The sequence below is a fragment of the Neoarius graeffei genome, chromosome 13 (genome assembly GCF_027579695.1).
Source record: "Neoarius graeffei isolate fNeoGra1 chromosome 13, fNeoGra1.pri, whole genome shotgun sequence".
NCBI classification, from domain to species: domain Eukaryota; kingdom Metazoa; phylum Chordata; class Actinopteri; order Siluriformes; family Ariidae; genus Neoarius; species Neoarius graeffei.
In genome coordinates, this window is record NC_083581.1 from 47,625,610 (window position 1) to 47,651,570 (window position 25,961).

Here is a 25,961-nt window from a genome sequence, read left to right on the forward strand (position 1 = left end):
GAAGGATTCCTTTTTATATGTTGCAACTAGTCTGTGGAATAATCTACCAGGTAATATTAAGGTAATCATTAGTTTGGATGGGTTTAAACGTGCTGTGAAAACATGGCTTAGAGATCAGATAGTGTAGGGTTTGTACTTATATAGTATGTATACAATGTTAATCTGATGTGTATACTGTCTATGTAATTTTGTTTTACAATTTTAGTAATGTCACAGCGCCACTCTTGTCATTTTTACATCTGCTGCCATCCAACATCAAAGGACCACAATGGAAATAAGCTTTCGAGCTTTATTGTGTTATCCTGACTCTCTGTTTTTAGTTTAAGTATGTGGTGTGGTTTATTTGAAACTAAATCATGTATTTACTTTTTATACAAGAACTGAGAATGTCAAATAAAATCAATCAATCAATCAATTAAAAAAAAAATTGACCGTAGGTGTGAATGTGAGTGTGAATGGTTGTCTGTGTCTATGTGTCAGCCCTGTGATGACCTGGCGACTTGTCCAGGGTGTACCCCGCCTTTCGCCCGTAGTCAGCTGGGATAGGCTCCAGCTTGCCTGCGACCCTGTAGAACAGGATAAAGCGGCCACAGATAATGGATGGATGGATGACCATACTGATAATACAGTACTGATAATATGGCAATAATACAATATAATAATAATACAATACTGATAATACAATACTGATAATATGACAATACAGATAATGGATGGATGGATGACACTCATGTCATATGCACACATGCGCGCACACACACACACACACACACATACACATATATATGCCCTGTGATGACCTGGCGACTTGTCCAGGGTGTACCCCGCCTTTTGCCTGTAGTCAGCTGGGATAGGCTCCAGCTTGCCTGCGACCCTGTAGAACAGGATAAAGCGGCTACAGATAATGAGATGAGATTTTCCCCCAGTGTAATGGACCCATTGTCTATGCTTCACCGACCCTTGGGAGAGCTTACTTTCAGAACCAGCAGCTTTAAAGGGCCAATAAGCTTTCATAAGGAATTTTGCATGACACATGAGCAATATTTAAGTTCTTTTTAGTGTTCTAAGTAACTTGTCAAGGACGAGCCACTGGGAGCGCTATTAGCAACGGGTTCTTATTGGACCCAGCTAGGCGAGCAGCTTTATTTATAATTATTATTTTTATTAGAAGCATTAGCAGGCTAGTTGTAGTAGTACTAGTAGCAGTAGTAGAAGTCTTTTCTCGCATACTTTCTTTGATCACAGTGTGGAGGCGGGGCTGGGAGTTAAACTGGAGCTGTCCACGGTTTGACGTGTCTATTCACTGTGCCACCGTGCGGCTGAGAGCGCGTGCTCGTCCTGCCTCATTTCCTGTGGCTAAGACTCGACCGAGTGAGTGAGTGAGAGAGAGAGAGAGAGAGAGAGAGAGATGGGTTCCTGATACCGAAACGCGGAAAAGCAGGGGTGGGAGAGTTTGAAGGAGGAAAAAGAGACAGGCGGAGAGAACAGGGGGATTTTACACTGACAGAAGCGTCGGGTAAGAACCTGCATTTCTGAAATCTTTTGTTTCTCACACTTTCACGCTGAGAAACTGAAGCCCAACGCGTCGGCAGCGCTCGAACCCTGAACTCATTCATGGGTTAACAGGTAGGCTCTGCGTCTCTCTCTCTCTCTCTCTCTCTCTCACTCATCCTTTAACACTCGTTTTACAGGAGTCTATTTGACCATAATACAGAATATCTCCAATGGTATCCAGGTAGCGCTTTATAACACACACACACACACACACATGGACTTAAGTGTGTGGACTTGATATGTCAGGTAGTCCTCGGACAAGGTGAATTGAAGTAGGAAGTCCTTACAGGGACATTGTCTTGAAGCGAGTTTTGACAGCTTATGGGTTTGCGCAATTGTAAACTGTTCTCAGTACAGTTACCTTCTCTCCAAACAGCCAGGTGAGACACATGACAGCCGCGCGGACAACAAACCGGTTCTAGTTGAGCGCAGGATGTCGGGTGTTCTCGCTGAGCCCGTTTCGCCCATTTTTATGCCGATTCGACTTGACACATTCAACAGTATCTCGTCACAAGTTTGAACCGTATCGTGACTCTTTGGCCTCGCGGATCTCCGGCGTCAAGCTGCCGGTTGTTCTGCTTCCGCAATTGGCAGACGGGCGGTCTCGGGGATTTTAATAATAATAATAATAATAATAATAATAATAATAATAATTAAAAAAAAAAAAGCTCAGAGCTTAAACCTCACATCCTCTTCGTCTTCTCCCCTCGTTTAACCTCCATTAAGGGGAATTTCTCCTGCTGGAAATTTCTGCTGCGTCAACACCCCCTACCTTAGTGCACTGAACCGAAGGAGGGTTTTTTAAAGACTCCTTTATATTAAATTCCCCCCGCTTCCTTTTGTGTAACACTTCTCACAACTTAATAAAGTGTAGTGTGATGCGATAATGGCCGGGTAAGAACGAGACACGGGTTGATGTGTATTTCCGAGCTGTATTTGGGCTATTGTGTGGGTAGTGTTAGTGTCTTTCTCCGCACGGTGTCCACTTAAGCTGGTCAGTTCCGTTTTCCTCCATTTTGTCGCTCGGGGTTGTATAAAGGGAAGCATGCCACTTGTTCAGCACTTGTTTAATTTCAGCCGCGACGTCAGCAACAGTAAGGCGCGTGAATCCACTTGCAGAACCGCTGCTGGTGTCGCTGCCATGCCGCACACGGTTCGTATGTTTCAGAGTAATGCAAGGATTATCTATTTTATGGGCGTGTCTGATGCTGCTCGAGTATTTACAGGGCACGTTTATAAAAATGTAATTATATTAATATTATAATGACCAAAAGTACCGGTGGGGTATCATTCTGGCATCTGGTATTTGATGGGCCTGCGGTAGCCGGTTTGTCTGATTTTGTTTGATTGTTTCTGATGCCTTTCACGTTCTCCTGGGACACTTTTTATTAATAGGCCAACGTCCCATTATACCATATCAACAGTGCCTTGTCTGGCACCCCGAGCTCCCAAATAACCAACAACAAAAAGTTGTCTATCCACCTCAACCTCCCAAACAAGCACCATTCTACACTATTTTTTATTCAGACATTTGAAACAAGTTACAAAGAAATAATCATGTTTAAAAATGTAGACAAAAATAAGACTCATAAGGTGCTTGGGCGGCACGGTGGTGTAGTGGTTAGCGCTGTCGCCTCACAGCAAGAAGGTCCGGGTTCGAGCCCCGTGGCCGGCGAGGGCCTTTCTGTGCGGAGTTTGCATGTTCTCCCCGTGTCCACGTGGGTTTCCTCCGGGTGCTCCGGTTTCCCCCACAGTCCAAAGACATGCAGGTTAGGTTAACTGGTGACTCTAAATTGACCGTGAGTGTGAATGGTTGTCTGTGTCTATGTGTCAGCCCTGTGATGACCTGGCGACTTGTCCAGGGTGTACCCCGCCTTTCGCCCGCAGTCAGCTGGGATAGGCTCCAGCTTGCCTGCGACCCTGTAGAAGGATAAAGTGGCTAGAGATAATGAGATGAGATGAGATGAGAAGACTCATAAGGTGCTTGGGTGGCACGGTGGTGTAGTGTTTAGCACGGTTGCCTCACAGCAAGAAGGTTCTGGGCTCGAAGCCGGCGAAGGCCTTTCTGTTACCCCTTTTCCACCAAATCAGTTCCAGTTCCAGGGCTGGTTCGGGGCCAGTGCTGGTTCACAACTCGTTCAACTTGCGAGCCAGCTGAGAACCAGTTTGCTTTTCCATAGCTCGGGGTGCTAAGGGGAGCCACGTCATTACGTCACTGTATACATCAGTTACGTCGCTGCGTTTGCATAAACCTTGGCGCGAACATCGAAGCAACAACACGGAGAAGAAGAAGAAGCAGCAGCAACAACAATAATGGATGACTGCTGCTTTACTGCATCCATGATATCTCGTCGCTTATTTAAAAATGGCGACCTTTCGCAGTCTTGCTATTGTTGTTGGTCTTAACAACTTCCCCCCCGCTGACGTAAGCGGTTCTTTCCTCTGGCCCAGCAAAGAGCTGGTGCTAGCCTGGAACCGGTTTTTCTGGCCCCAGAGCCAGTTCTTTGTCAGTGGAAACAGAAAACCCAGTTCCAAACTAAGCACTGACCCCGAACCAGCCCTGGAACTGATTTGGTGGAAAAAGGGCATGTGTGGAGTTTGCATATTCTCCCCGTGTCTGCGTGGGTTTCCTCCGGGTGCTCCGGTTTCCCCCACAGTTTAAAGACATGCGGTTAGGTTAATATGGGACGGCCTTTGGCTGAGGTGCCCTTGAGCGAGGCACCTAACTCCCCGGGCGCTGTTAGCATGGCTGCCCACTGCTCTGGGTTTGTGTGTGTGCTCATTGCTCATGTGTGTGCTCACTGCTTCAGATGGGTTAAATACAGAGAGGAAATTTCACAAAGTGTGTGATGAATACCGTAGAAGAAGAAGAAGAAACCTTTATTTGTCACATGCACACTTCAAGCACAGTGAAATTCATCCTCTGCATTTAACCAGTGCCGTATTAAGCCAGTGCGGTGCCCCTGGGCACTATACCTCAAGTGCCCCCCCACACACACACACACACACTGCGCGCACGCGTTCAGTAACCTCCTGTACACACTCACAAACCTTGCCCTTTGCTGTCAAAAATAGTAGCATATACATAAACAATAGTACACATAAACAAGGTCATTCTTCCTCATTGAAAATTTATTAAGTAGGCTACATCAGCCCATCAAATTCACTGAAAACAACCAACGATATGCATGTAGGCATATTGAAATGTCTTATTCAAAAATGAACAGCATATATTTGTATGTCTCAAGGGGATCCTCGTCGTCGCCGACCCCTCGGCTAACACTGGCTGTGGTTGTAGCATCTCCCCGGCTAGTGCTAGCAGGGCCATCTCCCTCACTAGCATCGCTGATTTCACTAGCTTCGGCTTCAGCGCTGGTAGTGACAGCAGTTGTCGATGTTTTTATAAAAATACGATCTAACACTGGAACATTTTTAATTGCAGCTACACACCTGGAGTCTTTCTCTTTTTTAAATTTTCTCTTCGCACAACCACTCAGTTGATGTCTGTCCATTTTTCATTTCTACCGCGGTTTTAAAAAAATTGATACATTTCACCGTAGGTGGACTGGCTCAACTGACAGGTTGAGGAAAGGGGGGTTAATGGTCACATAGGCCACTCTTGCTCAGAATTATGATTATTGTTGTTGTTCTTATGAAATTAGTGTTCATAATGAATTATATATGACTATTTAACAATGTCAAGTGTATAACCATTTTAAGTGTACAAACATTCACGAAAAATATTTTTAAAGTTTCTGTCATGTGGTGCCCCCCACTGGCTGTGAGTGGTTGGTGCCCCTGGGCACTGTGCTGCAGGCCCATATAGTTAATCTGGCCTTGCATTTAACCCATCTGAAGCAGTGAACACACGCATACACACCCAGAGCAGTGGCCAGCCACACTAGAGCGCCCAGGGAGCAGTCAGGGGTTAAGTACCTTGTTGTGAATAAAGTTATGCTTTCTTCTTTCTTCTCTACAATATTTCAGAAGTGCCCCGAATTTGCATTGAAATACAGTATATATTGGGGATAGATTAGGGATAAAATTGTCTCATGTCTTGGGTCATTCAGATTCTGTAAGCCTGCTTTGGGACAATGTTGGGTCATTCAGATTCTGTAAACCTGCAATGTCTGTTGTTAAAAGCGCTATACAGACTTGAAACTTATATGAGTCTGACACCCGAAATACATTTGTCGCACAAATCTCACAATGCACATTTTACCAAACTTTCAGAATAGGAACCAAATGAACTCTCCAACCTCATTGGCTAATTCTTGGCATAAAAGACTCCATATATCACCAAAGATACAAAATATCAGTATAATAGTGACATATTTTAATTTAACCTACATCACTGGAAATTCCTCTTATGAAGCTCAGGACCACACAGAAAACCTTTATATCACATCACCTCAGTGAAAGTTAGCCAAATCAGTAATGTGTTAGTTAGGTTGTAATCATTTTGCTGCAGGCTACACACATTATCATGATGAAACTGTGTGAAACTGCATCCATTGTTACGTAAGCTAGTTGGACAGAAAATGGAATATTGTTGCCCTATGTGTAGTAGCATAGCATGCAACATAGCAACGTAGGCTAACAAACATTAAGTGTTATACTCGCCTAGTTCATGACATGCATAATATTATACTCTTAAAGAGATGACATAGGTGCATACCTTCATCTTTTGCATTTTTCCCCTCTGGTTTTACTAATTGCATTAGTACTATAAAAAGTTAGATGTGTGTTATTTGATAGATACCCCTGCTCCCCTACCTCAGGCTTCCTGTGGAGAGACCTGAGGTTAACCTGCCCCTGACCGCCTCCCCATCTCCTACTTCTGAAATAGCCTGCCTAGCTCACAAACTAGAATCAGGTCACCCACTCCGACAAGGTTAACTGACCCACACTATGACATATCATTCACGTGACATGTAAACGAGTAATAGAAAACTGATTGCACTAATGTCACCGTTCTAGCTTTTTTGTGTGGGTGCCCCATGCCATCTCCAGCAAGATGCCTCCCTTTTTTTTGGGGGGGGGAGAGGGGCTGCCTACGTCGCCCATACCTAAATCTGTAACTAGATATCAATCTTCTACAAGACTCACACTGTAAGGCCGAATCCCATTTCACCCCTTGGACCAACCCCTTGGCCCTTCCCCTCCATTTTGCGTGTTCACGTGAAGGGGTAGGGGTATCCCAATCCCAGTTAACGCGGAGGGGTAGGGGAAGAGGTAGGGCTTCTGTACCCCTTCAAACGGAGATTTTCCTGGAGTTGACTCCGAACGAAGGGGTTTGAGTGATTTCCCACAATGCCATGCGGATTTCAGCGAGATTTCATGCGGATTTCAGAAAGATGGCGGTTCCCGCGGCGAAAGATTGTCATAAATGTATTTTCTCCATTATTTACGTGTTTTAAGTTGTTATCCAGAGGAAACACGCCGCTTGATTCGCTTTCGAGCTGAGAATGAGCAGTGATTTCTGAAATCCAAGCTGCTGCTAAAAAGCTTTGGGAGTGAGTATTGTTTTCGGTTGCTTGACTGCGTACGTTTTGTTCTGTTATTCTCGCTTTTATTGTTTACATGAGTGTTCTGACACCTCATTCTGTCGGATGTGGTGCACGAAGCGCCAAAGATATCCCATTCAGTGGTGTTAGTTAACAAATCACACCCTGCCAGCAGAGATTTCTGCCTCTGGCTCTGACTGTAGCAGCTGGTCGCAGCCAATGACGCATTTGGTCGCGTTTTGCTAACGTAAACGCTGACGGAGGTACGCGATGACGTATGCGATCATTGAAGGGCTATCCCAATACGTAAGGGTTGAATTTCAAGCCCTATCCCTTGTAGCTCAGTTTCAAGGGGAAGGGCCAAGGGGGAGGGGAAGGGGGAGGGGTAGGGGTAGAAATTAGAATTGGGATTGGGCCTAAGACATCCATTGGTACAGGTGCACCATCTCATCTCATTATCTCTAGCCGCTTTATCCTTCTACAGGGTCGCAGGCAAGCTGGAGCCTATCCCAGCTGACTACGGGCGAAAGGCGGGGTACACCCTGGACAAGTCGCCAGGTCATCACAGGGCTGACACATAGACACAGACAACCATTCACACTTACATTCACAACAGGTGCACCATGTGGATGAAAATATTTAGAGCACCAAAATGTAGAAGTTGGTTGGTCAGTGTTTAGAGATTTGCTTTTGTCATTAAACCTGTGAATGGCAGTGCTCTATAAATAATTGTAATTTGTAATTAAAGGTGTCATTGCATCGTTTTTTTCATTAATTGTGCGGTGGTCTCTAGTATGAATGAATGCCTTGTGAGCCGGTTTTGGTGAAAAAAATGCTGTGGTGCTCCTGTTTCAGGCTGTTCTAGTTTGGTGGAGGAGTGGGTGGGGAGAGAACGACAGGATTTCAGCTCTTACTCATGAATATTCATGACATGTAAACATATCGCTTCTGATTGGCTAACAGCACTGTGACGCTCCCTCCAGTGGGTTATGGGCGAGGCCATGACTACTAATTTTCGAAGTGACGTAAGTTCGTAGGGCTTTTTCTGATTCGCTCATTTTTCCGTCTATTTTCTTTCATAGCTAATACAGGGAATGGGGGTAGAAGAACATTTTCACATGCAGCATGCATATGCAACTCTGAGTGACCTATGGTATTTCAAAAAGAGCAAGTATTAAATGGTTTGTCATGGAATGACACCTTTAAGTGGGCCTGTTGTACTGGTATACTTAGGCTAAGTGCAGTCCTAAAAATTATAATTGTGATTGCAACAAGTCAATGTTATTCTGATATATACAGTGTGGCATAGAATTCCAAATGGTTGCACAGTCCAAACACTGGTCAACTGATTAAAAGCTAAATTGAGCAGTAAAATGTAGCTTACACAGGGCAACTGACATGATGTCTATCTTCTAACATGGTGTAAACGTGGCTGAAAGTGGACACACATAAGGATTCCTCCTTTTTAAAGATGTACTGGGGTTAAAAATTTTTCTTAACCAGGGTCACATCTTGGTAAGTGTATATTAGTGTAAATACACATATACAGTATATACACCCTTCCAGTCTAAAATCTATCAGAGATAGCTGAATGTGCAGCTGACAGTTTTGTCTTATTGAACAGTGGAGCTAGTATGACAGATGACAGACAGATGTCTGTTAAAACATTAAGTGTAAAACAAACAAACTCTCTACATGTCACTCCAAAACTGAAAACATAAATTCTGGGATGACTATCCAGGCAACACAATTAGACTTATAGTCTTCCTCTAAAAGTATTGGAATGGCAAGACCAATACTTTGATTTTTGTTGTGCTCAGACTTGAGATCAAAAGATGAATATGAGATAATAAATCAGAATTTCAGTTTTCTTGAATTGGTATTGGGGCGGCATGGTGGTGTAGTGGTTAGCACTGTCGCCTCACAGCAAGAAGGTTCTGGGTTCGAGGCCAGTGGCTGACAGGGATCTTTCTGTATGGAGTTTGCATGTTCCTCCCGTGTCTGCGTGGGCTTCCTCTGGGTGCTCTGGTTTCCCCCACAGTCCAAAGACATGCAGGTTAGGCTAATTGGTGGCTCTAAATTGACTGTAGGTGTGAATGGTTGTGTCTCTCTATATGTCAGCCCTGCGGTGATCTGGCAACTTGTCCAGGGTGTACCCCGTCCCTCGCCCATAGTCAGCTGGGATAGGTTCCAACTTGCCTGCGACCCTGCACAGGGTAAGCAGTTATGGATAATGGATGGATGGATGGATGGATGGACTGGTATTTACTGTCCATAGAGATGTGTTAAACAAGGCATATTTTTGTTTGAACCCACCCATTTTCAAGTGGTCAAAATATTGGAACGTGTGCCTGACAGGTGTTTCTTTTTGCCCAAGTGTGCCCTGTTAGATTGATTGCTTACAGGTTCCAGAACATGCATTATTCATTATTTTAAATTGTTATCTGATGTCTAAATAGAAGGTATGTGACTATGGTTGAGGGAAAAAAAAAGTCCAGATTCAGTTTTACCCGCCCATTTACAACCCTTTGCTTTGGCCCTAGGAAGAAACAAGCTCTATTGAGGTTTTTCACCTGACGTCACAGGGTCACGTGACGCCCCGGTGTCTGCCATTTTGAAGGTCAAGCTACATACTAACGCTGCAGACAGAGAGGGAGAACCAGCTTGAAAAAAAAAACGTGATATAGACACCGGATCCAGTGTAAATAGCTGCCGGAGCACGCTCCGGCTTGCTTCCCCTCAAATTAAGCAGCGCGCTCCGGCTTGCTCCCCCTCAAATTAAGCAGCGCGCTCCAGCTTGCTCCCGGAGTGCTCCGGCTGAGGTTCCGGAGCACGCTCCGGCTTGCTCCCCCTCAAATTAAGCAGCACGCTCCGGCTTGCTCCCGGAGTGCTCCGGCCGAGGTTCCAGAGCGCGCTCCGGCTTGCTCCCCCTCAAATTAAGCAGCACGCTCCGGCTTGCTCCCGGAGTGCTCCGGCCGAGGTTCCAGAACGCACTCCGGCAGCTATTTACACTGGATCCGGTGTAAATAGCTGCCGGATCATAATTACAGTAAACTAGTAAATACAGTAAAGGAAAAACTTGAGACTGAAAGGTTTTAACAGTCATCCAAATGACTGAACGTAAACATTGCTACAGTAACATACTAGCTATGTTGTTGACATTAGCTAGTGCTAACAGCTAGCTGCTAGTACACTGCTACAACACAGACACCGACCCTAATAATACAGTTCTTGGTCATTGCCTGGTAACAGCAAATTTATAACGGGCCATGTCTCAACAGACTAAGAAGTTATTTCAATGACATTTAATAACATTTTGTTTATCTTGAGGACCGAAAGTAAATGAAAATGTGAACAAACCTTAGCTGTAATAAGATGGCGACCACCGGCTCCAGGGACGACCCACTGATGTAGGCATGTTACCCAGCCTGACACAAAATATTTGTAGGCATCCAAACTCTTATACGCTTTCAGATCAATACCGGTGTATGGCGATGGGTTTTTAACAACATAGGTATACAGATCATTTGGGCCGAAGTCAGGTAAAGATGAGGGCTTCATGTACTTCCGTACATCAGTGAACAATCCTGGTGGAAGCAGGTAAACGTCGTTCTCTAAGCCTGCTAACCTCAATTTTTGCAAATACCTCTCCCTCTGCTCGCCCTGTAAATGCCCTACGTTGCTGGATAGTGAAGGTGTTTTCTGCATCTCGCTCCTTTTTCTTTTATGTTTTTCGTTTGTCGCCTTCCTCGCATTCAAACTGATTCGAGCCGTGATGTCCAAAATGGCAGCCTAACGATGCATCACATGACTTGGTCACGTGGGTGAAAAACCTCAATTCCCTTTTTTGGTGGGGTCATTATGTTGATGAGCTCTGTTCTGATTGGCTGGTTTGCAGAACGAAGGCTCACACAGGCACCACGATGGCCAGGGTTGCCAGATGTTTTCTGGTATATTTCAATCAAATAGTCATTTAAATCTCATTCACCATAAAGCAGCTCTCATGTTCACAAAGGAAACTTACGCTGACCAAATGTCAATGTTATTAGAAATTTGCCAAACTTTAATAATAGTAATCTGGCAACACTGATGATGGCTCACAGCAACATGTCCAAATAGCAAGTTAGAATGGATATCTGTCTAAGCAGCTGAACTAGTTACCTTCTGAGTTATGTTTTGTTGATGAATAAATAGATAAATTAGAGATTTACTTAACAAAAGGATTGACATAGGTGTATCTCATATTGTAGATTTATCTGACAACGCAGGCTATTTCTTTGACCTGGCTTCAGCCATCAAAAAGAAGACAGAATCACATAGCATGGCTACTTACAGTTTCCAGTTGTGATAATAAATTTGGAACTGCACCTCTCTTCAGTGTCAAATGCTAATGGAAGCCTGCTCGATATTGTTCATGGTTTGAGAAACTGTCGGGAGTGAAATGTGCGGCAGTGCATCCAAATGCATCAGCTCTGCGTTCTCCTTACCAATGCTATTTATAATATTTAATTGTCTTTATTATCTTTATTATGAGTTTAGTCGCCAGGGGAAATTGTTCGTACAGCCGCGAGGAACTGCTTAACATCAAGCACATTTGTGAATAAGTTTTTAAGCAACTTTAGCGAGTGTGGAAGCATCACAAAAGAGCTAGCCAACACAGGGAGCTCCATGAATCCCCATGCCAGCCAGAAGGAAACAAATGCGGCGCCACAGAGAATACACAAGCATGGTGGTGCGCCAGGGTGCAGGCCAGGCTACAAAGTGCTCTGCACAGACTTCCTTTGCCAAGCATTTTCCTCGCAAATGGATGAAGATCGATGAAGTAAGGCTGTGGCTGAACATACAAAGATCACTGAGGGACTACTGCATACTGATTTTTCAGTGCACCGGTTCCCGATGGGCCTGTGGAGCTAATGAACCGAACGCTGCACCACACTGACCAAACAAAGGACTACAGTAAGAGCAGTGACATCTATATCAATAATGACTGGTGTACCGACCACATTTAATTTAATTGGATTTGTGCAATGACAGTTATGGGGTGTAAACATTCATGGGTCTTGACTGTTATGAAACAGTCAAGAATTGGCCTGTTTTAGCGCCCTCTTTTGCATATGTAGGGTGTACATTTGAAAGAGGAGACAGCAGTGTTTGAGGTTCATGGTATGCAGTTCTGTATACTGAACTCTCCTTTTCCAACTGTGCCAACGTAATGGTCCATTCTATGGCACCTTTAAACAATTAATAGCTCTGAATGTCTACTCTTGGTTTGAGCCCTGAATTTTGCCTGTGAAGACTGCATTCGTTGTTGAAGGATAAACGAACACAAAGACCAGAGAGCTGTCTATGGGAGAAAAGCAAGCCATTCTGAAGCTGAGAAAACAGGGAAAATCAATCACAGCCATTGCACAAGCATTGAACATAGCCAATACAGTAATTTGGAATTACCTGAAAAAGAAAGAAACCACACATCAATCAGGTCAGCCAAGGAAAACAACAGCAGCTGATGAAAGAAACATTGTGAGAGCTGTGAAGGAAAACAAAAATACAACAATCAATGGCATCATCAACAACCACCAAAGGGCAGGGGTGAAGGTATTACGATTTGCCATTCAAAGAAGACTTAGAGAGCAGAAATATAGAGGCCATATCATAAGATCCAAACGACTCATCAGCAGTAAGAATCAGAAATCCAAATTGGAATTCACAAAGAAATACAGAAATGAGACACAAAAGTTCTGGAACCAAGACCTCTACCAAGGCTATGGAAAGGCCAAAGTTGGGCTCACAAATCTTTTTTGATGATGTAACTCATGATAGTAACAGTAAAATAAATTCAGAAGTATACAGAAACATTATGTCTGTCACTTTACAGAGATAAAGCGGCTAGAGATAATGAGATGAGACTTTACAGAGAAAAGCATCCATTCTAATTGGGAGGAACATCATGCTCATCATTGGACACAAATGTCCAAATATGATTTTGGACATTTGGATCAGTGTCCAAAATCACACTGTTAACACAACAAAGGACTTAATCAGTGAAAAAAGTCTGCAACAGGTTGGTGATGGCAGTGGATCAACAGCTTGATTCAGATATTGGAAGCAAGGGATATGCCACCAAATATTTAAATAATATTGGCTGGCTTTGAGTGGTAGATCAGATGTATTCCATTCAGCTAGCATGGTATTGAATGAGTTGAAGACAAAAAGCCATTATTATTATTATTATTATTATTATTATTATTATTATACAGTTGTGGTCAGAAGTTTGCATACAGTGACATGAATGTCATGGCAATATTTGGGCTTTCAGTAATTTCTCTGAACTGTTCTTTTTCTGTGGCAGAATGATTGAACAGCTTACATCTTTAATAATAAAATAAAATAAAAATAAAAAACACTAGAATTTGGTGCCCAAGTTTTAATTTTCTTTGGATTTTCTGAAATCAACACAGGGTCAAAATTACACATACAGTGTTAAAATTTGCATACGCTCACTTAGATTATTAATTCAGAGGTGCTGAAACTTCCAAAATGTCTTTTATCTTGCCAAGGCCGAGGTCTCTTAACTTCCTGTTAGTGATCATGATTGACTACAGCTGGTAGCTTCTCTGTGCCTTCATAAAAAGGGTTTGTTTACAGCACTCATTGGATTGACCAACACACAGTAAAATGGGAAAGTCCAAGGAGCTCAGTGCAGATCTGAGAAAGAGGATTGCAGATATACACAACTCCAGAATGTCTCTTGGAGCCATTTCTAAACAACTGCAAATTCCTAGCCTGGCAAGCCAGACTAAATGTGAATATTTAGTCTGGTCTTGGTCGTAGACATTTCCGAAGGGTGTGGGTAGGAACAACCCGTTGTCTTTCAAACTGTCTCTGTGCGTATAGGCCAACGCTCTGACCAATCAGCGCAACAGTGACTGTGACGTAGTCAGAGTGACAGAAAGTTAACATTAAAAGGACGTAAACTGAGGAGGATAAATAAGGGAGCAGTCCCGACATTTGGCCTGTTGTACTGGCAATAGCTAAGGGCCAAGTGTAACTGTTACCAAGCATCGCCGTCATCTTTTAGGAATATACTTTACACACACTTTACTATTGCGTAGTTAAGAGTATGCCTCTTACCATTTATAAATGAGGTGAACCTCATCCACCACGACTCCAAGGACGTTGTCTTGAAACACTTTGGTCCCCAGCATGTCGCGCCAATTCTTTTGTAAAAGCCATGCCTCCGGACTGCCGAACACCAACTGGCACTGGCCCCTTCGGATCTTCGCTGGTTCATCGACGCCCAATTGCATGGCTGTGAGTCCGAAATTGTTTGCCTCCTTCACCTGGTCCTCCATTAGGGCTACCAAGGGCGAGACAATTACCACCACAGGGTTTTCACTTAGCCCCATTCTTTTGGCTACCAGCAGAACCAGCTGGTAGATCAGACTTTTGCCATAGCCGGTCGGCAAAACAGCGAAAACGTCCTTCTTGAAAAGGAATGAGCGGAGAGCCTCTTCGTGCTCATGTTTCAACGAAAACTCCAAGTCTAATTCTTCTAAAACTGATTCCAAAGCGGAGTCAAACGAGCGCTGTTCAATAGCCGTAGCCATCTTTTCTGTTGTGCTTTCTCCAGCGTCACGCAGCCTTGTCGTCACTCCTGCAAAAGCCTGCCCAAAGAATCCAAACAAAAACCTTGCGTTGTGATTGGCGGGCACGATTTGATGCCCGGGGTGTTTTGTTGATATGGTGCGAGGCTAGACCCACTCATAGGCAAGAATATTTTTGGCCGCTAGGCGGGTGGGTCTAGTTTACTAGGCTAGCAAATTCCAAGATCAGTTCAAACAACTGTATCCAAATTATTGTGAGGTGTTGTCACTTTGCCAAGCCACTTTGCTTCAAGAAAACCCAAACTGTCACCCTCAGCTGAAAGGAAATTGGTTTGGATGGTCAGAAACAACCTGGGAGCCACCATGGCACAGCCCTGCCATGAACTGGAAGCTGATGGATCGCTGTCTACAGTTTGGATCACCATGGACTAAGAGGCTGCTATCCAAGAAATAACCTCCTGCTCCAAAATTGGCACCTTCAAGCTGAACTAAAGTTTGAAGCTGACCACACGTACAAAGAAAAAAGCCCTCTGGAGGATAGCTGTATGGTCAGATGAGACAAAGATTGAGTAGTTTGGCCACAATGACCACCATGTACAGAGGAACACTGTACCAGCTGGTGGTAGGATCATCATGCTCTGGGGCTGTTTTGCTGCCAGTGGAACTGGTTCATTGCACAAAATGGATGGAATAATGAAGGAGGACTACCTCAGAATTCTTCAGCATAAACCATCAGAAACTTGAACACGACTTGGAAGTTACAACAGGACAATGAACCCAAACACGCATCAGAGCTGGTTGTAGAGAATAAAGCAGGCTAACATTAAGCTTTAAACAAGTCCTGACTTCAACCCTATTGAAAATATATGGACTGTGCTTATAAGTCGAGTCCATGCCAAGAAAAAAATAAATTAATTGAACTCTACCAATTCTACCATGAAGAGTCATGAAATATCCAACCAGAATTCTGCCAGAAGCTTGTTCATGGTAAACAAAAATGTGTGGTCAAGGTGAATCTTGTGAAGAGATATTTTACCCAAATATTAGGTGTGCTGTATGTACATTTTTGACCCAGTATGTATAATTTTGACCCTGTGTTGATTTCAGAAAACCCAAAGAAAATTAAAACTTGTGCACCAAATTCTAGTTTTTTTTAATTAAAGATGTATGCTGTACATTCTGCCACAGAAAAAGAACAGCTCAAAGAAATTACTGAAAGCCCAAACATTGCCATGACATTCATATCCAAGATGACATTCATGTCACTGTATGTAAACTTCTGACCACAACTGTACATACACGTTTGATGGAACGATCATAGATTTTTACAAAAATTTAAAAACGGGGGTTACTTACCAATATCAAATGCTGATTCTGATCCAGTGTAATTCAGTGTTCTGTCAATCCAATGTACATGTAAAAAGTCAAAGTTCTAATAATAAAAATGGTCCAACTCCAAAAACTCCTGTTTTTCTCTTGTAAATATGCGTGAAGAATACCTAATGAAGTTTTGGTCACCTTTCAGGTGTTCAATGTGTCTCTCTTTCCTGGCAAACAAAGAAATGCTTCTGCGCATGTGTAGCAGAAAACATTCTCCTTGGATCACATCAGCCACATCAGCTCCAACGTGTGATGTCATGTTGTCTTGACAACATGCAATATCGTAAACCATATTGAACGCTCATTTGCCACTGGGTAGAGTGACGTAATACACGAAGATAAGCGATATGATAATATTGCATGCTATCAAACTAAATGAATGAAACTTGCTAGAAGGGAATAGAATACATGTTTTATTCCATGGAACAAGTGTCCTGTATGTTTAATAAGCATTATTTCCTTTTTAGGACCATCTGTCCCAATACTTTTGCTCATGTAGCCTGTGTTAACTGACTTCCTAGCAGGTGTAGTATTGCTGTCAACAGTGGACTGAGGCATGGAACTTGTTTTCAGTTTATGAAGAAAAGAAGCAAGAGGTTTTCACAAGAGAGAAGTAGAAAACTTCTGAGGCATTATGTACTGCTGCATACTTTAAAATGCAGTATTGGTTACATTAATGATATATACGTAGGTGTTGTTGTTGTTGTCGTTGTTTTTGTTAATTGCAGGCATGATGTTTTAAGACCTGGTCTGCTGTTTGCTGTAAAGTCTGCTTAAAGCTTTAAAAACATGACATTCTAGCATATTGTCTGATCTGACTGCAATTTTTTGTAAAACTGCAACAAAATGAAGTGTTAAAGGTCCATGTTTGCTTAAAAAAATTACACAATGTAATACTGCCTGAATTTATTTTTATGTTTACAGTCATAATGTTTTATAAGGAATATTTATGTGCATGTGTGTACTACAGTCCGAGAGGTCTCACATACACAGAGCATATGTGTATCTGGAATGAGGGTTGATATAGTTGAATATAAATATTAAATTTATTGAGAGTGGTTGCACATGATCAGCTGCGTAGAAAGGGGAGTGTGTGTAGATGGTCGGGGGTGAGGAATTGGAAATGAGAGAAAAGGAGTGACAGATATGGAAGCGGGGGCGGTTGGGCTGGTAAACTGGTATTGTGTGTGTAGCGGGGGCTAGTAGGATGGAAGTGCAGGCTGACATGACATGCAGCTGAACTCTAAGTGTGTGAGTAGGTGGAGTGTGTGAGTGTGTGTGAATGAAAGTTGCTCCCCAGGCTGTGGACTGAGCTGTGTGGATAACAAGTTAGGATGCCTGCTACAGTACTGATTTTAAAACCATATAAAGTAGAGAGAGAGAGAGCGCTTTCTTTCTAACCTTTAGACATCAATGCATTTAATTCTTGACATTCACTGCATATTATAAAATACAATAGGGACTCCTGGAATCTATGCCTTACACCATATACACCATATACACCATATGGCTGAAAGTTTGTGGACACCTGACCATCACACTCAAATGTGGGTCTTCCCCAAACTGTTGTCATAAAGTTGGAAGCAATTGTATAGGATGTATTTTGTATGCTGTATCATTACAGTTTACCTTCACTGGAACTAAGGGGCCAAGGCTAAACCTGTTTTAGCACAACAATGCCCTTGTGCACAAAGTGAGGTCCATGAAGACATGGTTTCCCAAGTCAGAGTGGAAGAACTAGTGGCCTGCACAGAGAACTGAACTCACCCCACCTTTGGGATGAATTGGAACACCAACTGTGCCCCAAGCTGACATCAGTGCCTGACCTTTCTAATGATCTTGTGGCTACATGGACAAATCCCCACAGCTACACCTAAGAATCTCATGAAAAACCTTCACAGAAGAAGGGAGGTTATTATAACAGCAAACTGAAAAATCAGGACTAAATCTGGAATGGGATGTTCAAAAAGCACAAATGAATCTTATGGTCAGGTGCCCAGAAAGATTTAGCTACATAATGTATCTAAATAATCCATAAATTCAGACCCCCATACACTTCAAGACACTGAATGTACAGAATTTATTTATTGTAAAAAGACATCAAACAAAGTGAGAGTACTCACTAATTTGGGCGGCAGCAAACATGAAGGTGCATAGGCACCCTGTTGGAATTGTGCTTTTCTCTCTTCTTCCTCTTGTGGTAGCTGTAGAATGCTTTAAAGGGTTTTTTTTTTTTTTAAATAATAAAATTTGGCCCAGTGATGAAGCTCAGTCTCAGCTACCTTGACTTCAATTTTGGTTATGTGACTCAAGCACTTTAGGACCTAAAGTGTACCACCTAAAGTGCTAGATCCAAAAGGTTAAGTTGGAATCAGAACAATCAGAATCAGAATGCTGTTATTAGCTGTGTCCAATGTGTACAAGGAATTCTTGGTGCAGTGTCATAGCATGGGACAGCACATTGACCAGATAATATAATATAATATAATATAATATAATATAATATAATATAATATAATATAATATAATATCTCATCTCATCTCATTATCTCTAGCCGCTTTATCCTGTTCTACAGGGTCGCAGGCAAGCTGGAGCCTATCCCAGCTGACTACAGGCGAAAGGCGGGGTATACCCTGGACAAGTCGCCAGGTCATCACAGGGCTGACACATAGACACAGACAACCATTCACACTCACATTCACACCTACGGTCAATTTAGAGTCACCAGTTAACCTAACCTGCATGTCTTTGGACTGTGGGGGAAACCGGAGCACCCGGAGGAAACCCACGCGGACACGGGGAGAACATGCAAACTCCGCACAGAAAGGCCCTCGCCAGCCACGGGGCTCGAACCCGGACCTTCTTGCTGTGAGGCGACAGCGCTAACCACTACACCACCGTGACGCCCTACCAGAGAATATAATATACTATAATATAATATAGGGCAGCACGGTGGTGTAGTGGTTAGCGCTGTCGCCTCACAGCAAGAAGGTCCTGGGTTCGAGCCCCGGGGCCGGCGAGGGCCTTTCTGTGTGGAGTTTGCATGTTCTCCCCGTGTCCGCGTGGGTTTCCTCCGGGTGCTCCGGTTTCCCCCACAGTCCAAAGACATGCAGGTTAGGTTGACTGGTGACTCTAAATTGACCGTAGGTGTGAATGTGAGTGTGAATGGTTGTCTGTGTCTATGTGTCAGCCCTGTGATGACCTGGCGACTTGTCCAGGGTGTACCCCGCCTTTCGCCCGTAGTCAGCTGGGATAGGCTCCAGCTTGCCTGCAACCCTGTAGAAGGATAAAGCGGCTAGAGATAATGAGATGAGATGAGATAATATAATATAATATGAGTATATTACAATACACTAAAATATCTGTACAGGAAGACAATACAGAAGTTTCATGAAACATGTGGATATTGCTGATTCAGCATAATGTAGGGGAGGATTACAATAAGACGGAAATAAGACAGTTCTTTGCAGCGCAGAAAGCATTGCAGGGCCTTCTTGGTGATTGTTTTGATGTTTTGGTCCCATTTCAGGAATTTGTGTGACTCTGCTCTGCTGAGGTATTTATTTCTATAGGAAGGTGTCGTCGATGCTTCCTTCCGTAATTAATAATCATCTCCACAGTTTTTTGCATATTCAACTCTAGGTTGTTTGATATTCCTGAGTGGGGCAACAGAAAAAAGTGTTCAGCCTATTATCACGAGATCGCAAGTTTGAATCCCAATGACCTGTGCTCTGACCATTAATGACACTTTTCTCTGAGTGTGTTATACCACCCCTAATGTTCCATAAGCGGCTGAGGTCTGCTGGCGTCATATGCCTTTGCCCTCTCTAGTTAGTGGCTGTTATGTGATAGGAGAGACCGGTCTGGTGGATAGGAATTGACCATATTAGAGAGAAAACTGGGGGGGAATAGATCATTAGCAATAATTATCGATATCAACTGAAGTGAAACATTTTACTGTGAAAATTGTTCAGCTATATCGCCCAGCCCTAGTTGCCAATCTCCCAGCAAAGATGTGGCAAGAATTTCTGGCACTATGGCTGCCTAATTTGACATGGTAACTGTCATGAAAGACAAAAATATTGTGTAGTCTGATCCTGGCAAAAGGGAATCCAACAGGTTTTGTCTACAGATTTTTCTTCTTTTACAGTCGCCCCCCCTCTCCCGGGGAGGGGGGATTTTAGAAGAAGAAAAATCTGGAATTTGGAAGACAGCATTGGGAGACCAACTCAAACAAAACTTGTTTCTCAGATTTTTTTTAATATGATGGATGGTTTGTCTATAAAGCCAAAATGGATTTGACAGCTAAACCGCCAAACAGTTAATGAGAGTGTATGTGTATGCCAGCAACACTTTTTATTGACACTAAACTTGTCACATGTTTACAGCATGACTTAAATTTAAGAAATTGGCTTCAAGTTCATTTGCAACTTAGGAGGATTATGGAAAACAGGAACTGAAGTAATAGCTCATCAATAAAGCAGCTCTTATCCAGTGGTCAGCCACTGTCGTTGAAACTGGGAGATTTCAATAGTGTTGTACAAGTTCACACTTAACAAGAGCTAGCTCAAAGTTCAGTTCACACAGATTAAAATTAACTAGTTCACATTCACACTTCACAGTCCCAAAAATGAACTAATTCATGTTCATTTCTTCCAAAATTGTTCTTAATAAGCTGCTTTGTGCTATTCTTTTTTCATTACTCATCCCTACCCAGCCTCCAATCACTGACACCTCCCACACTAAACGAATTACTGTATAGTACTATCGAATCACAGACAGACACTATTAAAAGTTAAGAAAAACCAATATGTCTTACCACTTAATGTATCATAAAGCAGGACAACTTCAAACAGATCAGTTTACAAATGTAATTCCTTGTGTGCTGCCATGGGACACAGTTGTTATTCTTCTGATGTTTTTTGGCGGGTGGAAACCAGCTTTTTAGTTCACGTTCACTAGTTTCAAAATGATTAATTCAGTTCACAGTTCAACAAAAATATGAGCATGTTCAATGAACGGCGCTCATTCATGCACAACAGTGGATTCCAATACAATGAAGACAATAAAATATACTTTACTTACTGTACATTTCAAAGTGTACAGAAGCACTTGTACAGAAAAACAAAATTCACTTGATCCAAGGTAACTAATGTAGCTAGCTAATGAACTTCCTTTAAAATCAACAAGCTAACTTTAAAGAATGAGCCTAGGAGTGTATGTACAGTATGTGGCAAACAAAACATAGTGATTTGAGCTGTTTTGCTTTTGGGTTTTTGAGCACTTTACACCACACTGTTGTGTTAGCGCCCTCTTCATGACAGTTTAGCAAAAATGTTAATTATCAAACATGACAGTTAATATCTTTCTCTCAGAACAAGAAAGAAAAGCACTGGAAATCCCCTACTCCTAACAATTGAATGAACGGTGTTGCTAAAAGAGAAGTGCACTGTTGCTCCTTATGCCTCTTTAGTAAATGCCTTTTTTTTTTAATAAACATTTTAAATGCTTTTCCTGAACATAACTTGAAGGGGCGGCACGGTGGTGTAGTGGTTAGCGCTGTCGCCTCACAGCAAGAAGGTCCGGGTTCGAGCCCCGTGGCCGGCGAGGGCCTTTCTGTGCGGAGTTTGCATGTTCTCCCCGTGTACACGTGGGTTTCCTCCGGGTGCTCCGGTTTCCCCCACAGTCCAAAGACATGCAGGTTAGGTTAACTGGTGACTCTAAATTGACCGTAGGTGTGAATGTGAGTGTGAATGGTTGTCTGTGTCTATGTGTCAGCCCTGTGATGACCTGGCGACTTGTCCAGGGTGTACCCCGCCTTTCGCCTGTAGTCAGCTGGGATAGGCTCCAGCTTGCCTGCGACCCTGTAGAACAGGATAAAGCGGCTAGAGATAATGAGATGAGATAACTTGAAGGTTAATCTATCTCTCTCTAGGTGGACTTCTATTAACCTGCTTAATGCTCAATTTGAAATTGTGAATTAATTAAACGGGTAATGGGACCACATGAATTTAGAAAACACTCAAATATTACAAAAAAGTTTATATGCTCACATGAGGTGGTTTGTCATTTGATTCAATAAAGCAATATTTTGCAAAATACAAAATGGAAACACATTTTTAACATTTAAGCCACTGCTATTGTGGTGGACACAATTAAAATAACTGCCAACAGTTATCAGGTCTTGGACATCAATCACTAAGTTTAATTGGAAATACAGCTGCAAGCAGCAATGAGGGGGCCAAGCAAGCCAGTAGGGCATAGTTGCCATTGAAGCATCATGTCATTTTGTCAGGGGCATGGATGTATGTGCTCACAGCAAGTTTCATGTCAGTTAAACAAAGAGTGGTTAAGATATGAGCTCACTTCCTGTTTGGCCATCTTGCCACCAAATTTGATAGGCTGAAATAGATGAATTGTTTTGAAAATACAACAAAATCTGTCTGATAACTTTTGTGAGGCTTTGTTGGAAGATAATCTGTGCTAAATTTGGTGCAGATTGGACAAAATTTGTACCCTGTGAAAAACGTTTAAACTTTTTGATAAATTTTAATGGGCTGTGATGGAAGAATGCTTTCACAAATTAAAAACAAATAACTTCTGTGAGGATTGTTCTGAAAATAGTCTGTGCCAAATTTTGTAAAAGTTTGGACAAAATTTGTAACCTGTGAAAAGTTTTAAGCATTTTTTTTTATAAAATGGCAGCCACATCTAGGTTGACATGACAACTTGCCAGGTTTTTGCCTTGGGACCTGACAGGGTTTGACCAGACACACAATAATTATTTTTTAAGGCAAATACAGCAACAGTTATTATCCAAAATACATTTTTGCTTATTGCAGTGCCCCCAGTGGCAAAATGACCAAAATGTTTTGTGCTTCCTTAAAATGGGATCCTGAGTAGAGCTGTAATCGGGCCTGAAAAGTCAAGCCCGACCCGGCCCGAGCCCGACAGAATTCGACCCGAGCCCGACAAGTACACCGTTTTAAAAGCCCGAACCCGTTTACAGCCTGACATTAGGCTATTCAAATGTGCGCAGGCACACAGCTCTTTTGCCTTTTGCCAAGAATGAGTCATTTATACATTTTTTAACATCATTTATTCATGACTGATGTACAGTAGGTTATAGGCCACTTGGAACTTGGAAAAAATAAATAAAATGTCCCCTTTTAGCATCGTAATATCTCAGGCCTACGCATAGTCTATAAATAGGCCAAAGCCTATTAAGGCATAAAAAAACAATTAGCGACAAAAAACCCCCCCAAAAAACCCAGACAATTCTAAACTAACATAGGTAGGCCTATTTGGAACTAACGAAATAGGCCTGACACGAAAAGTTACGTAAAATTGAGATTAGGCCCAAGACGAACGAAAACTGGGCTTGCTTGCGGTCGCCTCTCTCCACAATCATCAAGAATGTGAATAGGCCAATGCACCAATAAAAATGTGTTTTTCTTCTCATTTCATTATCTCTAGCCGCTTTATCCTTCTACAGGGTTGCAGGCAAGCTGGAGCCTATCCCAGCTGACTATGGGCGAAAGGCGGGGTACACCCTGGACAAGTCGCCAGGTCATCGCAGGGCTGACACATAGACACAGACAACCATTCACACTCACATTCACACCTACGGTCAATTTAGAGTCACCAGTTAACCTAACCTGCATGTCTTTGGACTGTGGGGGAAACCGGAGCACCCGGAGGAAACCCATGCGGACACGGGAAGAACATGCAAACTCCGCACAGAAAGGCCCTCGCCGGCCACGGGGCTCGAAACCAGGACCTTCTTGCTGTGAGGCGACAGCGCTAACCACTACACCACCGTGCCGCCCATGTGTTTTTCTTAACAAATTTAATTAAGATAAATTCTAAATTAAGATGTGTATTTGGCAATAACAAAATTAAGATAAAGGCTCTGCAGGCTTTGTTTCCCCACGTCTCTCCACAATCCGGCCTCAACGCGACGATGAACAGCAGCTGAAATTTAATAAAATAATAATACCTACATTAGCCTATACGCTCTGTCTACACTGTGCATTTAAGACTCAATTAATGTTTAGTTATAATTTGAAAAACCTTTACTCACCAAGATTAGGCTACATGTTTTTGTGGAGGAAAATTATTGAATCCACTGTAGATGGCTTCAGCACGGTTCTGCACTCACTGATGGTGCGTCCAGCAGCACTGAACACCCTTTCACTGCTGCTGCTGCTGGCCGGGATGCATAGTACTGATCTGGCTAATTTTGCAAGTTTTGGGTAGGATGGTTTGTTTATCTTTCACCAGCCAAGAACATCCATTTCATTTTCCATGACAGCCGTTTCAATGTAGCGAGTGACCTCATCATCTTCCCAGTCAGCTTGCTGTACATTTTCCCACTCCGCAAAATTCGCTCTTTTTGCCGGAGGAGTGGTTTCGACTGCGGAGAGCTCTGGGTCCACATCTTGTGCACCTGCAGCCATGGCTTGCAGAAGAGTGCGGGCATGTACGGCATTCCTGTCTGAGTGTGATAACATTCTAAGTTGGTTAAACTTTGGCCAGAGAAATGTTGCGATCTTGTGGAGGTCCTGTATTATCACTTTACGCGCGAGCCAGTCTTCATGCCGTTTACGCACGATAGCTTGCTGAGGGGAGTCCAGGGCATTAGGATGACAGTGGCGTTTCAGTTTCTCACACACGACACACACGATTAAGTGTTGGATAGTTGTCTCCCTCAAGTTCCCGCTGTGCATCATAGAACGGCCTCAGAAAGTTAATCAAAAAGCCCAGTGTGTCCGATGCTATTTTTTCAATGTGTGCGCTCTCCCCTCGTGCCTCCAGCTTTTCATGGAGCTCATGATATTTGGCCTGTATGAGGTACACTGGACTGAACCGAGTGTCTCCCATTTGCAGCAATGTTGTTGACAGTTGCGCAGCCAACCCAGACTGTTTAACGTACCTCACTAATGATTTAGCAGCAGAAATGGTATCTCCTGTGTCCGGAGCACCGTCGGCTTTGGATAACTCAGCAATGTCGAGTTCATGGCGCAGTACCGTGTTAATGACATGGTCAATGCTGTCCAATCTCTGGTATGGCCACAGAGCTAATTTAATGTTTGCCCCCTCATCGATCACCCATACAATTTTGCTGAGAGAGGAAGCGTCAAGGCCAAACTTTGTCACCAGTAATTTCAATATCTCCCGTCTGATATTTTCTCCCATCTTTGCCTCTTCCAAAGGGAACATTGCAGTTGTCACCAGTTCCATATTCTCACTTATGAAATGGCATGTGATTGTCAAATAACTAATTTTCCGATAATCCTCTGTCCACATGTCTGTGGTCATTGCAACTGTGCCATCCTTCAACAAATTCTTAAGTTTCTGCACTAAAGCTTCTCTCTTTTCTTCTGCCATGTCAGTGCACCTCTTCGCAATTATCACATGGCGGGGAATAACAGACTTTATGGGAACCCTCCCATATGCAGCCCCGACATTAATTAGTTCTTGCGCCAGCTCTTCAAACCCCTCGCCATTTACGGCATTAAAAGGCTTAATGTCTTTACAGCAAAAGGTGACACACTTCTCTGTCACCAACTGTTTCACCGTGGCAGGGATGGGTTTAAATGCTGTAACAAACAATTTGACTGTAGGTTGATCACTGGCAGGTGTTGAACAGCTTCGATCAACATGTCTTATCAGCGATGAATTCCCTGTTGTTTTGCTATTATACTTAAACAGAACTTCGCATCTTTTGCATTTCACATAACCCACTGGCTCATCATTCTCATCATGGACATGGTCAAAACTTTTCCACACCTCAGACTTTACTTTCGCTGACGGTGCAACCAAAACGTAATCGCCAGAGGCCAGCCTCCATTTCACCTCCTCGGCATCCATTTTTGCATGTTTCTGGCGCTAATTGAAACGCATTACCTGACC

General features: G+C 43.0%; 1 protein-coding gene across 7 annotated transcripts in view; it reads left to right on the forward strand.

Annotated features, from left to right (window-relative positions):
* Window positions 1-1,322: 1,322 nt before the first annotated feature.
* The window catches only part of zbtb46 (zinc finger and BTB domain containing 46), a 187,848-nt gene continuing 163,209 nt past the window's right edge, over window positions 1,323-25,961 (forward strand). For 4 of the 7 annotated variants that reach the window (XM_060937920.1, XM_060937919.1, XM_060937914.1 and 1 more), the window contains exon 1: window positions 1,323-1,516. The gene's annotated coding sequence lies outside the window, so the exon portion shown is untranslated. Of the gene's footprint in view, window positions 1,627-25,961 lie in introns of all 7 variants that reach the window. The other 3 variants (XM_060937917.1, XM_060937918.1, XM_060937916.1) reach the window with 1 other exon arrangement.